The sequence below is a fragment of the Sphaerodactylus townsendi genome, linkage group LG07, assembly GCF_021028975.2.
Source record: "Sphaerodactylus townsendi isolate TG3544 linkage group LG07, MPM_Stown_v2.3, whole genome shotgun sequence".
NCBI classification, from domain to species: Eukaryota; Metazoa; Chordata; class Lepidosauria; order Squamata; family Sphaerodactylidae; genus Sphaerodactylus; species Sphaerodactylus townsendi.
In genome coordinates this window covers 106,935,995-106,951,478 of record NC_059431.1, presented here as the reverse complement: position 1 = coordinate 106,951,478, position 15,484 = coordinate 106,935,995, and positions in this window count along the sequence as shown.

Below are 15,484 nucleotides of genomic sequence, written 5' to 3'. Positions count from 1 at the left end.
GTCATGTAAGGCACTCTTATTCCGGAGAGCATTTGATGGAGGGTGAATTGTTTCACAGCTTGTTCTGCTCCTGTGGTTTTTTAAAAAATCTTGAGCACTTTTAAAGTTGTAATTTGTATTTTAATTTTGTTAATTTGTCCAGTTATTTGCATCTGCCCAGTCTGGCTGCTGCACTGGTCTGAGGAGATAAGGGGGGGGGGGCATAAATGTTTTAAATAAACAGACATCTGAGGGTAAGGATATCAAGGTCATGGAATGTCTAACCCTTCTTTATTGCTGATTTATATCATATCAATACCCCCCTGCCTCAAAGAGCTCAGTATGGCAAGCTCCCCTCCCTGTTTTGTCTTCACAATCATCAAGGAGAGCTAGGTTGCATTTGTGTGACTGGCTCAAGTTCACTCAGTGAGCTAGAGCAGGAAACTGAACTCAAAGTCTTCTCATTGGTCGAATCCCCACTTGAAATTTGCACACAGATCCAAACCTGTTCGTTGTGAAACCGTGTCCTCTTCATCGGAGTTTCTCCCTCCCCACCGCAGCGAGCACACAGCAGATGCACCCGGTTGCAGAACTCTTAACAATCCCCACTACCAGGCAAGCTTGCTTCGCTGGTCTCCCCTGATTGGTTGGCGTGCCTTGATGGGGCGGGACCTTTTCCCACTGCGGAAATGTACATTGTAGGGGCATGATAAAAAAAAACCAGTGTGTAAAAGTTTAACGTTTAACTGTTTAACTGTGCAAACAGTTAAGAACATAAGAACATAAGAACAAGCCAGCTGGATCAGACCAAAGTCCATCTAGTCCAGCTCTCTGCTACTCGCAGTGGCCCACCAGGTGCCTTTGGGAGCTCACATGTAGGATGTGAACGCAATGGCCTTCTGCGGCTGTTGCTCCCGATCACCTGGTCTGTTAAGGCATTTGCAATCTCAGATCAAAGAGGATCAAGATTGGTAGCCATAAATTGACTTCTCCTCCATAAATCTGTCCAAGCCCCTTTTAAAGCTATCCAGGTTAGTGGCCATCACCACCTCCTGTGGCAGCATATTCCAAACACCAATCACACGTTGCGTGAAGAAGTGTTTCCTTTTACTAGTCCTAATTCTTCCCCCCAGCATTTTCAATGAATGCCCCCTGGTTCTAGTATTGTGAGAAAGAGAGAAAAATTTCTCTCTGTCAACATTTTCTACCCCATGCATAATTTTGTAGACTTCAATCATATCCCCCCTCAGCCGCCTCCTCTCCAAACTAAAGAGTCCCAAACGCTGCAGCCTCTCCTCATAGGGAAGGTGCTCCAGTCCCTCAATCATCCTTGTTGCCCTTCTCTGCACTTTTTCTATCTCTTCAATATCCTTTTTGAGATGCGGCGACCAGAAGTGGACACAGTACTCCAGTGCGGTCGCACCACTGCTTTATATAAGGGCATGACAATCTTTGCAGTTTTATTATCAATTCCTTTCCTAATGATCCCCAGCATAGAGTTTGCCTTTTTTTCACAGCTGTTACGCATTGAGTTGACATTCCCATGGAACTATCAACTAAGACGCCTAAATCCCTTTCCTGGTCTGTGACTGATAGCACTGACCCCTGTAGCGTGTATGTGAAGTTTGGATTTTTTGCCCCTATGTGCATCACTTTACATTTTGCTACATTGAACTGCATTTGCCATTTCTGAGCCCACTCACCTAATTTATCAAGGTCCGCTTGGAGCTCTTCGCAATCCTTTGTTAATCGTTACCTGTGTAATCATTACCTGTGTAAACCATTAACGATTCAAAGTTACACGTTTGACTGTTTAACGTTTGCGTCCTCCTCTGCTGGCCAATTGCAAAAGCAGAAACGAAACCAAGGAAAGGCTGCGCGCACATCTCAGCGCTGATTGGTTGCCCGATTTCCGCGTCACACTCCAGGGCGGGAAACGAGTTAGGGTTTCAACCCTCATCCCTCCCCTCGGATCAGCTCTGAACTGTGTTAATAGGGTCTATGCCACTTGCAACCAGGTCCTGACAGAATGCGGATTAATGAGAAGGAGCGCCAGAAACGGAATCTGCCATGCAAGCAATGGGGAGGTCGTCCCTCAAACCTGGTTAGTTTGTGTTCTGAAACCTGGCTAAGACGGTAGTGGGGATTCGACCATTCTTAGTTCGCTTCTCTGACCACTACACCACACTTCCAGGTGGAGTTCTCTCAAACAATGTTGAGACTCGGCCGCAGAAAGCACAGCTGGCCTATCTTGATCGCTCTCATAATGTAATTTTAGTTTGCTTAAACAAATGAAAAAGAAGTCAATGAAAACAGTGTTAACCTGCGACTCAGCTCATAAATGTGACACAAATTGAAAGTGTGAGGAGAAGAAAAAAGATACTGAATTTGAATTTCAGTTGCTTAAGGAAATGTGAATCAACACGAGACTGTAAAAACTGCCAGATTCTGTGTAGCATCAGCACTTTCCCAGTGTGATAGTAAACATCTGTAACAGGGGATTTCTTTTTATTTTTTAACCTTTTGAACATCTTCGAAGTGTTATGAAAACACTGGCAGCAGGAGGAAGCTTGTGTTTTACTTGGGGTGGGGGGTGGGGGGCAGGGAGTAGGGAAACATCTCTCAGCTTAATTCCACAACCATCCACATCAAGTTGAAATACCTTGACTAGGCTGGGAGGAAATCTGTAGCCCTGGAAAGAGTTGAAAGAGTCAGATAGTTTCTTCTGCACTAGCAGATTAAACGGCAGCAACAGCAATTTTCTATTGCAAAAGCATTGAAGCATTCTATTGCAAAAGCATTGAAGTCTCTAGCATCTAGTAGCATCTAGTTAAAGGGGGAGAGGGGATGTTTGACACCAAAGTGTCATGATTTACTCCAGACTTTGGCAGATTGCTAGCAGAAGGCATAAAATGAGCAGGTAGAACCCATTCTGGGATCAACAGGTTCGTTGTTCGACTATCATTTTGGCCCTTTGACCTCATATTGAGGGTTTCCAGCTCTGTGCTAGGAAATACCTGGAGATTTTGGTGCTAGAGCCTAGAGGCGTTCAGGGAGAGGGGTCTAAGTGGGGAATAATCTCATAGAGGCCACCCTACAACACAGACCTTTTCTTCAGGGGAACTGAACTCTATTGCCTGGAGATCAATTGTAACCTGATCATTGGCAACTTTACTCTCCTCACTGGAGAGTGTGCTATCTATCCATAGTCTTCCCAATACGCATCTTCTGTGAAGAGGACAGGGCATGTGTTTTATATTTATGTATTTCAATATTATACCACACTTTTCTCTCCAGTGGGATCCCACAGAAGTTTACCACCCTCATTCTTTCCTCCACTATTTTAGAAGAAGAAGAAGAAGAAGAAGAAGAAGAAGAAGAAGAAGAAGAAGAAGAAGAGGAGGAGGAGGAGGAGGAGGAGGAGGAGGAGTAGTTTGGATTTATATCCCCCCTTTCTCTCCTGCAGGAGACTCAAAGGGGCTGACAATCTCCTTGCCCTTCCCCCCCTCACAACAAACACCCTGTGAGGTAGGTGGGGCTGAGAGAGCTCCGAGAAGCTGTGACTAGCCCAAGGTCACCCAGCTGGCGTGTGTTGAAGTGCACAGGCTAATCTGAATTCCCCAGATAAGCCTCCACAGCTCAGGCGGCAGAGCGGGGAATCAAACCCAGCTCCTCCAGATTAGATACACGAGCTCTTAACCTCCTATGCCACTGCTGCTCCAAATTTTATCCTCGCAACCAATTTAGGAGGTTAGGCTGAGAGAAAGTCACTCAGGGCACTTCCATGTCAGAGTGGGGAGCTCCCCAGACTTCATCTGACACTCCAACCACCAGATCCCACTGGCTTTAGGACTCACACAAACACGTACCCTCAAAGATCTAGGTTCGCAACAACATATACTGAAGATGGAAAAATACAGTCATTACCATGGCAACCAGGCATACAGAAGATCATACATAGCGCAATCTCCTTTTGCACACAGTCGGTTCACCAAAATTGTAACAAGTGTACAAGGCAGCAGTCAGGCAATCGAGTAGGAGACTCACATGAATTGCCAAAGAAGTCCGTGGGCTCCAATCGCAGCCTGCACAGAACGCACGCGATCAGGAAAACGGGCCCCTTTATCACAACTGCAACCCGTTATGTATTCGCTGTGCGGAATTGGCCTTGGGAGCACCCAATTCTGCCGATGGGCAATAGAAAGACCAATGTGATGTACTTGTTCACTTGGCAAGTAGAATTCCCTATTAGTGGGTGAAATATTGGCCAATAGCTAGCACAGATAGGGATTACGGTAGGCAGATTCATGGACAATAGGTTCATTCAAAGCTGCAAGTCAGAATTACTAAATGGAATTGCCAAAACCAGAAGTGGTGAACTGGTGCTAGGGTTGACAGCTCCAGGTTGGAAAATACCTGGAAATTGGGGGGATGGTGTCTGAGGAGGGTGGGGTTTGGGGAAGAGGGAGACTTCAATGGGGTAGAATGCCATAGAGTCCACCTTCCAAAGAGTCAGTTTTCTCCCAGGGAACTAATATACATCGCCTGGGGACCAGCTGTAATCTCAGGAGATAGAGATCGGTAACCCTGACCAGTGCTAAGAGGCAACATCAATGAAGAAGGAAAAGAGTTTGGATTTATACTCCATCTTCCTCTCCTATAAGGAGATTCAAGGCGGTTTACAAATTCCTCTCCCCACAACAGACACCTTCTGAGGTAGATGGGGCTGAGAGTTCTGGAGAACTGTGACTAGTCCAAGGTCATCCAGCAGGAATGTCGGAGTGGGGAAACAAATCTGGCTCATCAGATAAGAGTCCACTGCTCATGTGGAGGAGTGGGGAATCAAAGCTGGTTCCCAGATTAGTGTCCACCCGCTCTTAACCACTACACCATGCTGGCTCTTGACCAGCCTTTTTCGTTGGCCCTCCAGACCAACAGGAAGCTGAACTAGATGGACCACAGGTCTAAACCACCAGTGTTCTCATGTACTCACACTACAGAGTCCTCCCAAGTGGAGACCAAGAGTCTTTGCCTAATCCCGTGGTGGCGAACCAATTGGCCATGCTGGCAGGGGCTGATGGGAATTGTAGTCCATAACATCTGGAGTGCCAAAGGTTCGCCACCACGGGCCTAATCCTTTCCTCCTCAGAAATGAGGGAAAAGCATGAATCATGCTTTCATGTGCCTTGACCATCAAACGAAGCACATGTGTTACACTTTATGTGTTTCAGGACAGATTGGAAGGCTGTAACCACTGGATGCTCAAGAATACATCAGATCTGAGGCCGTGTCTTTAGATTATCACAGCACCCAGCCTTCTTCCCAGGGGCATAAACCGCCTCAAGCTTTTATTGTGGTATCCTCCAAACTAATCCAAACAGATCAATTAAAGGCTGTGTACACAAAAAGTGGTGCATCTCTGACAGCCATCTTCCTTCCCGAATGGCTCTAGTCCCCCTTCCCCTTCTTGAAGGGCCCCTGGTAACACTGCAGGTGCAGTCTCTCTCTAACATGGTGAGAGCTATGAATAGTAAAGATCTGTAGCTCAAGCACACGGAGGCTGTTCAGCAGCCATTGGATAATCCCTGTTAATCAGATTATGCAAATTCTTTGCTCATCCCCCCCCCCCCTTCTCCACTGTTTAAAAATGAGAAATTGAGCTGCACTTTCTTGGGGCATAAAGACTCCCATAAATACATTTCTTTATTTTCTATTTGAAATAATCACTACGAGAAAGAATTCTGTATAATTCAAAAGCTTGCAATGCTGCCTTGTGACTGTTGAATTTAATAATGCTATCGTTTCAGTGTCTATGTGAATATATATATATGTGTGTGTATATATATACATATACACATATATATACATATGTATGTATGTATGTATGTATGTATGTATGTATATATATATATACACTAGCAGGGCACCCATGCTTCGCTACGCATACTTCATCACAGGCTCTCTATGAATTTTGGGGTGACATTCAGCATACTTCTTTACAGCCTGTTTGTGAACTTTGGGATGACATGCAGCATATTTCCACACAGCCTGTCTGTGGACTGATGGGTTTGTTTTCGCATATGTTGCAGCAGCTTCCTGTAGTTGTCTTCTGATGCAATGTGTTATTGCTCTCTTTCACCTGGTGGGCTCCAAAAGATGTCATGTGGAAGCAGCTGTTGTATTTTTGGGATGAAGAAAGGAAGTGTTCTGCCATTGGATGCTGATGAGTGAGAAAGCTGTGAAGAGGTTCAGGGTAGGGTTGAAGGGCAGGGAGCTGGACTGTACTGCCACTGGACTGGACTGCCACTGCAGCACATTCCTGGGGACTCATCCCGCCACTTCAGAGCACGACACCAAGCACAGGGTGATCGAAGGCCGAGAGCAATAAACTTGTCTCCACAGCAAGCAATCTGATGTCCGTATGCAAAACCCGACAAATGTTTAGTAGTCCAAGGTGATAGTGTGGTTTGTAATCTGTTTTGATAGTATTTGGCTGTAGCGGTGTTGTTAGCGTGAGGGTGGGTGGAGGAGTACTTTTTACAGCCTGTCTGTTAACTTCGGGGTGACATTCATTCAGCATACTTTTTTGCAGCCTGTTTGTGAACTTTGGGGTGACATGCAGCATATTTCCTCACAGCCTGTCTGTGGACTGATGGGTTTGTTTTCAAATAGGTTCACATGCGTTGTGGAGGGCGGTGGTAGAGCGCAGTTGGTGAAGGACATGAAACTGGTGGTGTTGAACTGTCACCCTTAGAATGTTCATGCAGCATGTCTGTGGCCTAAGGGGTTGGTATGCCCTTAGAATGTTCACGCAGATGGCCAGAGATGAGCAGTTAAAACAGTAAATAGGTAATAAATCGAGTGGAAGTGAATATTTTGGGAAATCATTTCTTAGTGAGCACCTGGAGTACATAAGGAACAGGTGTGCCAAATTCCATGTGTGTGGCTTCGGTGGTTTTGGAGTTCTGTTGATGAGTCAGTGAGTCAGTCAGTGGTATTTCACGTTTATATATAGATGTACATATATATACATATATATACATATATATACATATGTATGTATGTATGTATGTATGTATGTATGTATGTATGTATGTATGTATGTATGTATGTATGTATGCATGTATACCATTAACAGGCCTGACCCTGCTCCTATTTTCCGCCACTACTACAAGGCTTATTTTACAACACTGGAGACATAAATGGTCACCTCCTGTAATCCAATGAATGGAGGAATTTACCACCTTATTTAACATTTAGATATATGATATACAAAATGTGTATCGACATATGGCTAGATATTTGGGTAACATTTATAGATGCTTATGTCTAGACTAGCCACCCATTTTATTCTATTTTTAATAATTATCTTTAAATTGAATTTTAAAATGACTTCTGGGAAAAGCTGAAAGTAATATCAGTGTTCTCATCGAATCACTGAAGACACTTTTTTTTAACTGTGGTTAGTATTGGGGTTTTCTTCTCCTGTCCTTTCCCTTCTATCTCCCACTAATTGCCAGACAGTGCCTAGCAACTCAGCATATATATCCTACACGTATGTTACCAACACATCCATTTGTAAGAAAGAGCCAACGCATGTTCACTTTACAAATTACACTAGGGACTACTACCTGCAAAAATGCATGGTTTCAATGAAGCATTCGGCTGTATGTGTGTTGAATGTATTAGAATGACTCAACACACATATAAAGAAAACTCAAGTGTGTAGTCTCAAAGGACCGAGAATGCATTCATTGTAAATTGTGAACACGCCAAAAAAGGACCAGGACCACCTGAATTTTGCTGCAAACTTTACCGATTAAGAAAACGGGATTGAAGGAAATACAGAGTTTGTAGACAACAAGGATTTTTTCAGTAGTCTGCTGTGCCATTATGGGTGTAAGGAAGTTGCTGGTGTCATCACAGCAAAACGTTGACTGAGAAGACAAAGGTTTGTCAACATTAGGGTTGAGATGTTACAACTGAGAGTTTGTTCTTAAACTATTAAATGAGCTCCTGGACCAGGAGGTAAGTCAATTTCTCTTGCTTTGTCCTCCCCACCCATACTATCCACCCTCTGCCTGCACAGAAGTCTGAATCTTGCTTGCCACAGTCAAAAGTGTGTGTGTGTGGGGGGGGGAATAGACCAGGAGCAAGTAGGGTTGCCAACTCTGGATTGGAAAATTTCTGGAGCTTTGAGGGTGGGAGCCTGGGGAGGGTGCAGTTTGGGGAGGGGCCTCAGCCATAGAGTTGACCCTCCAATGCAACCTTCCTCAAGGCAACTGATCTTTGCAGAGATCTGTTGTAATTCTGAGAGAGATCTCTCAGTTCCAACCTAATTCCAAGCAAATGGTGAGAGAAACTGGTCTCCTTGGTCTCCAGACTCATTTCTTTACACAGAGCCCCTTTTCTGCTATTACGAAACTGATCCCCAGAAAGTGTACTATCCAGGCACTGAGCAGACACAGCTCTAACTAGATTCAGCAAGATGGTTCTATCATGTGCTTTCCAATGAGAGGAGTATCTAGGGAAAATGTAGCCCGGTGCAAAATATCTGGATCCCCCCCCCCATGGGTGGCCACCCTTCCCCACCACAACCAAACAACTTTTTTTGCACCAGGTCTTGAAGTCAGTGTATGGACCTGGCGGGAAGGAGGAGAGGTGTGGGGGGCAATTTTCTGCCCCCCAAATGACTAAATGGCCACAGCCCGGGACATTTGACCCCCATAGGTCCTCGTGGGTGGTACACCCGTTTCCAACCATACGATGGTATAATTTAAGACATAGGGTAACAGTTTACATAAGTTACATAAGTTACAAGCCCTCAACAAAACAGAATTGTGGGTTCTGGAGCAGTGGTCACTATGAATCTTTACCTAGAGAAGATGGCACAGGACAATTATCTAAAAATAGTAATTTAAAGGCCACATGTGACATTTGGATCTGAATGAATGAGGCAATTTGTCAAATAATTTTGCATGACCGTTATCTCAGATTGATGTGTGTTTTGCACACAGGTGTACCTATTTTTGTTTTCTTTTTGCACCTGGAAATAGCCTTTGGCTTTGCAAAACTAATTTTGGAGGATGCAGCAGGTGCACTTACTAATTCAGAGGTTAAGAACCTTCCTCTTACTGATGGAAATCTCAGAAGGTTTCCTACGCCAAATGAACACTGATTAGTCAATACTAATTGTTCAGGTTAAAACTGATCATTATTCACATCAGCAATAATCCAGAGCGTAAGGGAGACTTATGAATCTCACAGGCTCCATCTATGTGATTCTTCCTTCTCAAAGAGCGGGATGAAGATGGCATGAATCAAGTTCATGGATCCACAGAGACGCAACTATACTAAAGTACATATATGGGAGGGGGATGTACTTGCTTCTTCACTACCTTGCAAAGATTCTGACCCAATATATGAATGGGCATAATGCACCGTATTAACTGGCTCCTTTGTGTGTGGGATCAATTCCAGTGTAACATCCCTTCCACCAGAGGAAAACATTTGAAAATACCACTTGCTGGCTTTAAAAATCCATGAGTTTTTCTATTGTGTGTTATGATTTTTCTCCTGTTTTTTTCCCATGGGCATTTAGAATGCTACATTACAATCAGAATGTCCTTTAGCTGATAACAATAATACATTGCTGGTTTAATTTTTTTTCTTGGTTCTCTCAGGTACTGGTAGGGTTATGTTTGTTTTTCCACTACACTTTCCCCTTTTGCAAGCAGTTTTAGGATCCGTTTGGGGTTACGAAGAAAGATATGAATGCTTAAATTATAGGTCTGACCCTACACAACAAGCAAATACAGATGGATGACATGCTCCAGGATTGTTTTTTGCAACTTGCCTACAACTGGAACAGACAGGAAGAAAAAATACCGGTTCTATTAAACACATTTCATTTGAGGGCATTATGCATTTCTGGAAAGCTCTCACGTGTTTTCCGCTGCCAGCCCACCCGTCTCTGATTTTATTGAAACCAGTACAAGAGGCACCAAAAACACAGAAGATAAAAGAAAAGAGGCAGCAGGTAGTTTTCTCACTATAAATTCTCAACCTATGAAAGCCCGCAAACAGCTGGCATTAATTCTTCATGCCACACACAAAACACAAGGAACAGAGACTGCCGTGCCAAGAAGCACAGCCAACCACAGGACAAATGACGACCATTTCAAAGGTTCTTGGTCAATGCAGACTAACAGTGGGGTGGGGTGGGGGGGTTATGGGCTGTTTCCATAGCTGAGCTGATGTAAAAAGGCAGATAGTTAACATTCTTCCCAATGCAGAAGCACCTCTGAAAAGGTAACCAACTTAGCCTGTTCATCTCTGCTTAAGTTTGAATGAAGGAAACATTGCCTGAATGAAGGAAACACGGATTCAGATTCTCACTTTCCTGAAGAACAATCTGGGTAGCCTTGGGAAAATTATAATTTCTCTGCCTAACATATTCCACTGGTTGTTGTGAGGCTAAAATACCACTAGGAACTCTTAGGGAAACAATGTACCAAATACCTTTCCCAATTAAAATGTCTGTCTCCAGGCCATTTGAATTAACTAGGTTGTAAGAGGTTCAAAGGAGTAGCCTACTAGCCATACATATTCTCTTTATTAATCCCCCACTTCTCCCCCACAACCCAAAGGGACCCACAACCCAAAGGGACTCAAAGTGGCTTACAACATTCTCCCCTCCTCCATTTTATTTTTACAGAACACCGGCCCCTTCCGCACACGCAGAATAATGCACTTTCAATCCACTTTCACAATTGTTGGCAAGTGGATTTTGCTATTCCGCACAGCTGCAAAGTGCATTGGAATTGGATTGAAAGTGCATTATTCTGCATGTGCAGGAGGGGCCACTGGGAGGTAAGTTAGGCTAAGAGTGTGTGACTATCCCACGTTCACTCAGAAAACTCCCATGGCAGAGTAGACATTCAAACCGAGGTCTTCCAAACCCTAATCCAGTGTTTCCCAACCTTTTCGAGGTCAGGGTACCCTTGACCTCACTCTTCATATCTCACGGTACCCCTGCCGCCACCCTCCACCTTCCCCTCTCATTGCCCCTGCTTGCCACACCCCCCACCTTCCCCTCCCAGGGTGAAGGGAAGCACTGGGGGGGGGGGGTGGCTGCTGGGCCAGCTCCATGTCCTTGCTGGCGCCGGTGGGAGACACCACAAAAATGAGGGGGCGGTAGTGTTGCCGCGGTACCACTGGGACAGGCTCACGGCACCCCAGGGTACCACGGAACCCTGGTTGAGAATGGCTGCCCTAATCTGACACTGTAACCCCTATACCACACTGGCTCCAATGAGCTTTTGTGGGTGAAAATGCGCTGGTGAGTGGGGCTTATGCAATGATGAAGGGAGGGGAAACTGCACCCGGGACATGAACTACCCACGCACCCCTCCCACCCCCTCCCGCCCTGAAACACCCCAGACATGCCCCACCCTGCCCCACTAGGTGACTGCAATGGCGGCGCCCAGGGCGAGCCACCCCAGATGTCCCCATTGTAGCTCCGTCTTTGGGCTTATGAAAGTTCAAGCTAGAATAAAAAAGATATATTTTTTCAATTGCCACAACACTCGTGATGATTTAAGTTGGTACCACTGTACATTTCAAATTCACAAATCCTATCTGAGGATTAATTTCTTTCTCACACACAGTCCATTGCTCATGCCTCCTTACCCTGTCATAGTAATACAGTCAACTTTCATGGCTCTTGAAATTTTGGAAGGACTTTTGGCAGAGTCAAATGGGTTCTTTAACAGTGTTCTTGTGAATGTAAAGGGGAGGGAGGAAAGTCATGATAAAGGTTTATGAAATTGTGCATGTGGTAGAGAAACCAGTAAGAGTGAACATTTTCTTCCTGTCCCATAATACCAGATCTTGGTAGGAAAGAGATTCAGGTTGGACAAAAGTAGTGTATGAGCAATTAAATGGTGGAATTCATTTCCAATGGATATACCAATGGCTAGGACATTTGGAGGGTTTTAAAAGGGCAGGTCTATGGGGGACAGGTCCATCAATTGCTACTAGCCATGGTGACTTGAAGGCAGCAAACTTTTGAATATAGGGGAAAGGTCTTGGCTTCTGTGCCCTGTTTGTGACTGGTTGAAACAAAATGCTGAGTTTAGACCACTGATCTGTACTATCCCTCATTGGTTTTCTCAAACCCCATTATTTTTAATTTTATTTTCCCTTTTATTATACATTAGAATTAAGGTGGACCGAGGAAAAATTAACAAGCATATCCTTCAATCTGTTTCACACTAAATACTGGACCCAAGCAAAGATTTTGTTGACCAATCTAGCAATTAAACCAACTGAAGCTTGGAGCTCTTTAAAAAAATGTTTATAAACGGAAGCTGTGAGGTTCTCCACTTTAGCACTGGTTAACAACATTTACAGGATTTTGTTTTGGGTTTTTTAAAATTTTTAATTGTAAATTGGTCTGGTCAGCAAAAGGTCTTGCACCTGGCTGCAAACAGTTGGAAATGGAAACCTCAACACACCCACACCCACACTGAAAACAAAAACTATTGCCTATCTTCATCCTGAAGAGGAATTTGAAAAAAATATTTTTGTACTCAGCTTTTCTCCCCAATGAGGACCCAGAGCCGTTTTTCATCATTCTCCTCTCTTCCATTTTATCTTCACAACAACCCTGTGAAGGCTGAGAGTGTGACTGAGAGTGTGACTGGCCGAAAGCCACCCAGCAAACTTCCCTGGCAGAAACGGGAATTTAAACCCAGGTCTCCCAGATGCTGGTCTGACACACTTAACTACTAAACCACACGGGCTCTGGGGGAACTCTCGGCTGTGAAATTAGCACAGTGCAAAGTTGCTTTCCGACAGATTGTTTTTTGGTTCTGTAGTGCTCTAGAGTAAGTTTGTTCATAGGCTTGCTTTTGTGGCTTATGCACCTCGTCTACAGGGATGAGCAACTAAGCAGAAACACTACTAGGGGCCACCCTTGGGTTGCGAGAAGAGAAATCAGAAATCCCTGCTCAGTAAATTGCCAGTAAACGGTGGCAATTGCTAGGGCGATGGAGGGGAAACAGGGGAAGAAAAGGAGGGGCTGGCTGAGGAGGAGCGCTTTGTATTGGCTCTTCATTCCCTATTCATTGTGAAAAGGGGATCACTCCAGCTAACTGGCCTAGGGAGATAAGAATTTCAGACAACCTGCCTCTTCCTGATAAGGGCTGGCTCACATTGCGGAAAGATTATTTGTTAAGAACCTCAGTAGAGTAAAATATACAGTCAAAAGGCCTTATCTCACTGCAGCTCATTATCCATTCACACACATGGTCACCGTCCCCAATTCTGCTATAAACACAAATCATCTGCTGGTAGCTGAGCTACACAGGGTGGTACATGCCTTGGTGCGTGCAGGGAAGGAGAAAGGAAGAAAACAAGCCGAGTCGGAGGGAATGGGCATGCGTTGAATATCTGGAGCTGCAGCCATTTGTCACATTTTTAAAAACTGGTCATTCAGGTTTAACTGATTTCTTACCAGTCGCAGCCAAATTAATTCACGTTCGTCCTCAAGAGTTTGCAGAAGACCATTGCTGAGGGACCAGGTTTCCTTCTGAGGAGAAAATAGTAGGAACAGATACTGATACTGCACTCAAACAGTGAGTTGCTGTGAGTCAGTGGAAAGCTGGTTGTAAAATGGCGGTAGGGTCGCATATTTTCTTGAGGTCTCAAAGGCCTTGCTGTTATCCTCACATTGCCCAGAGCATCGAACAGTGGATGCCAGAGAACATTCTCAGTTTGCACACCTTACAGATCAAGAAGCAGCACTGGAGGCCATTCAGCAGAGGTCCCTGTGGTGGAATGGACCTGCTCCAACCTGCAGGCCCTGTTCCACCCCTACTTTCTCACAGGAGTTCCCAGAGAGGCTTATTTCTCTTGTACGCAACCACTGCTACCACCATACTGTTGTAGGAATGGCCCACTGGGAGGGTCAGGACCCTACAGCTTTTCTTTCCAAACTCTGGGCGTTTCCCCACTTACCTTGGTCCAAAGGTTGCTGCGCACAACTCCCAGCCTGCACCATTTCTGGTGCGCACCCGGGCTTCCTCACGCCCCCGCGTTCTGCGCGGGGTCATCAAAAGGCGCCGTTTCAAAAGGCGCCAGGAATGATGTGCGCTGAGGGGGTGCGACAGCGGCAGCATCAGGGCGGCTGCGTTGTCACCACCCCTGTAGTGGGGAGTGCTGGGGGACCCCGCGCTACTTGAGGAGAGTAGTGCGCAGCTTAAGGTAAGTGGGAAAACGCCCTCTGAGGCCTTCCCTCAGGGTCTCCCGCCTCTCCTGGACACCACAGGTGCAATTTACTGCCTGGGCGAGCCCCTGGAGGAATAGTCACTTGCCAACCACCAGGCTTCCCCCTCATGGCACCCTCTTTTAAAAACAGCGTGTCCAAGATGGTGGAAGTCTATGTGGTGCAAATAATCACTACCAGCATCCAAAATTTAAAAGGATTTGTTAAGAAGAAAATGTTTACAAGCACAGCTCCAGAATGAGCAAGGGATCCAAAAGAAACGAGAGAAACGCCATTCCTCTATCCCTCTTACTATGAATGCCCTATCAGATGTTAGAATATAGATCAGGTTCTTGAGTGTAGGATGCTATAGATCTCTGCAGAGTCTCCATTACCTGGAAGTTTTCTGCAGTTCCTGGGGAAAACTCATGGCTACGATGGCGGCCTCCTCCAGAAGTCAGATTAGAGCTCTGTACCCTTTGGAAGACCCAGCAAAAACAGAGCTTCCTCCTTGCTCCCAGGTGTTTTATTCATTCCCTTTCTCCTCCCACTGACCAGGTCAGCCTGGGTTGAAGAACCTTTCCTTGAAGCTTCCAGGAGTTTTCTTCCTGAAGTTCTTTCTAATGTTTTGATCCCAGAGGGGGGGGAAAGGTTAAAACTTTCCCTTCGAATATCATATGGAAAAAGCCATTACTTCACAAGGCCTTAAACTCCAAAAAGGCAGAATTAATCTTTAAAAGCAGCAGTAGCCTCTAAAGGAATATCCTTTGCAGTGCCTCCAGCTATTTCTCTCTCGACAGCTCCGAACCCGCTTTCTTCTTAGCTGGCTGAATTCAAAATGGAAACCTGTTTCCTTTAGCCCGTCCCCTAAACAGGTGTAGCTTCCAGCAACCCTGAAAGCAAACCTGTTCAGGTATGGCAAATCCCCCAAGAGAAGGTTGCCTCCAAAGTGCAGAAGCGAATAGGTGGTTGCTCGCTTTGTTGTACTACCAAAGGATGCCTTTTTCACGTTCAGCTGCAAGCGCAATGGAAATGGCGGCTGCATACAGCAGATAATACACGTTTTATTCCTCATGAAAATTGATTTTGTAGGGAAATTGTCCTTTTCACCAGTTTTCGATGCTTCTTGAAATGTTCTTGTGTTTTAGCCTACTTAAATTTATTAACCTCATTTATACCTTGAGTTTCTCTCCTGGGGACCCAAATTGGCTTCCAAATTCACCTTTCCTCCACTGT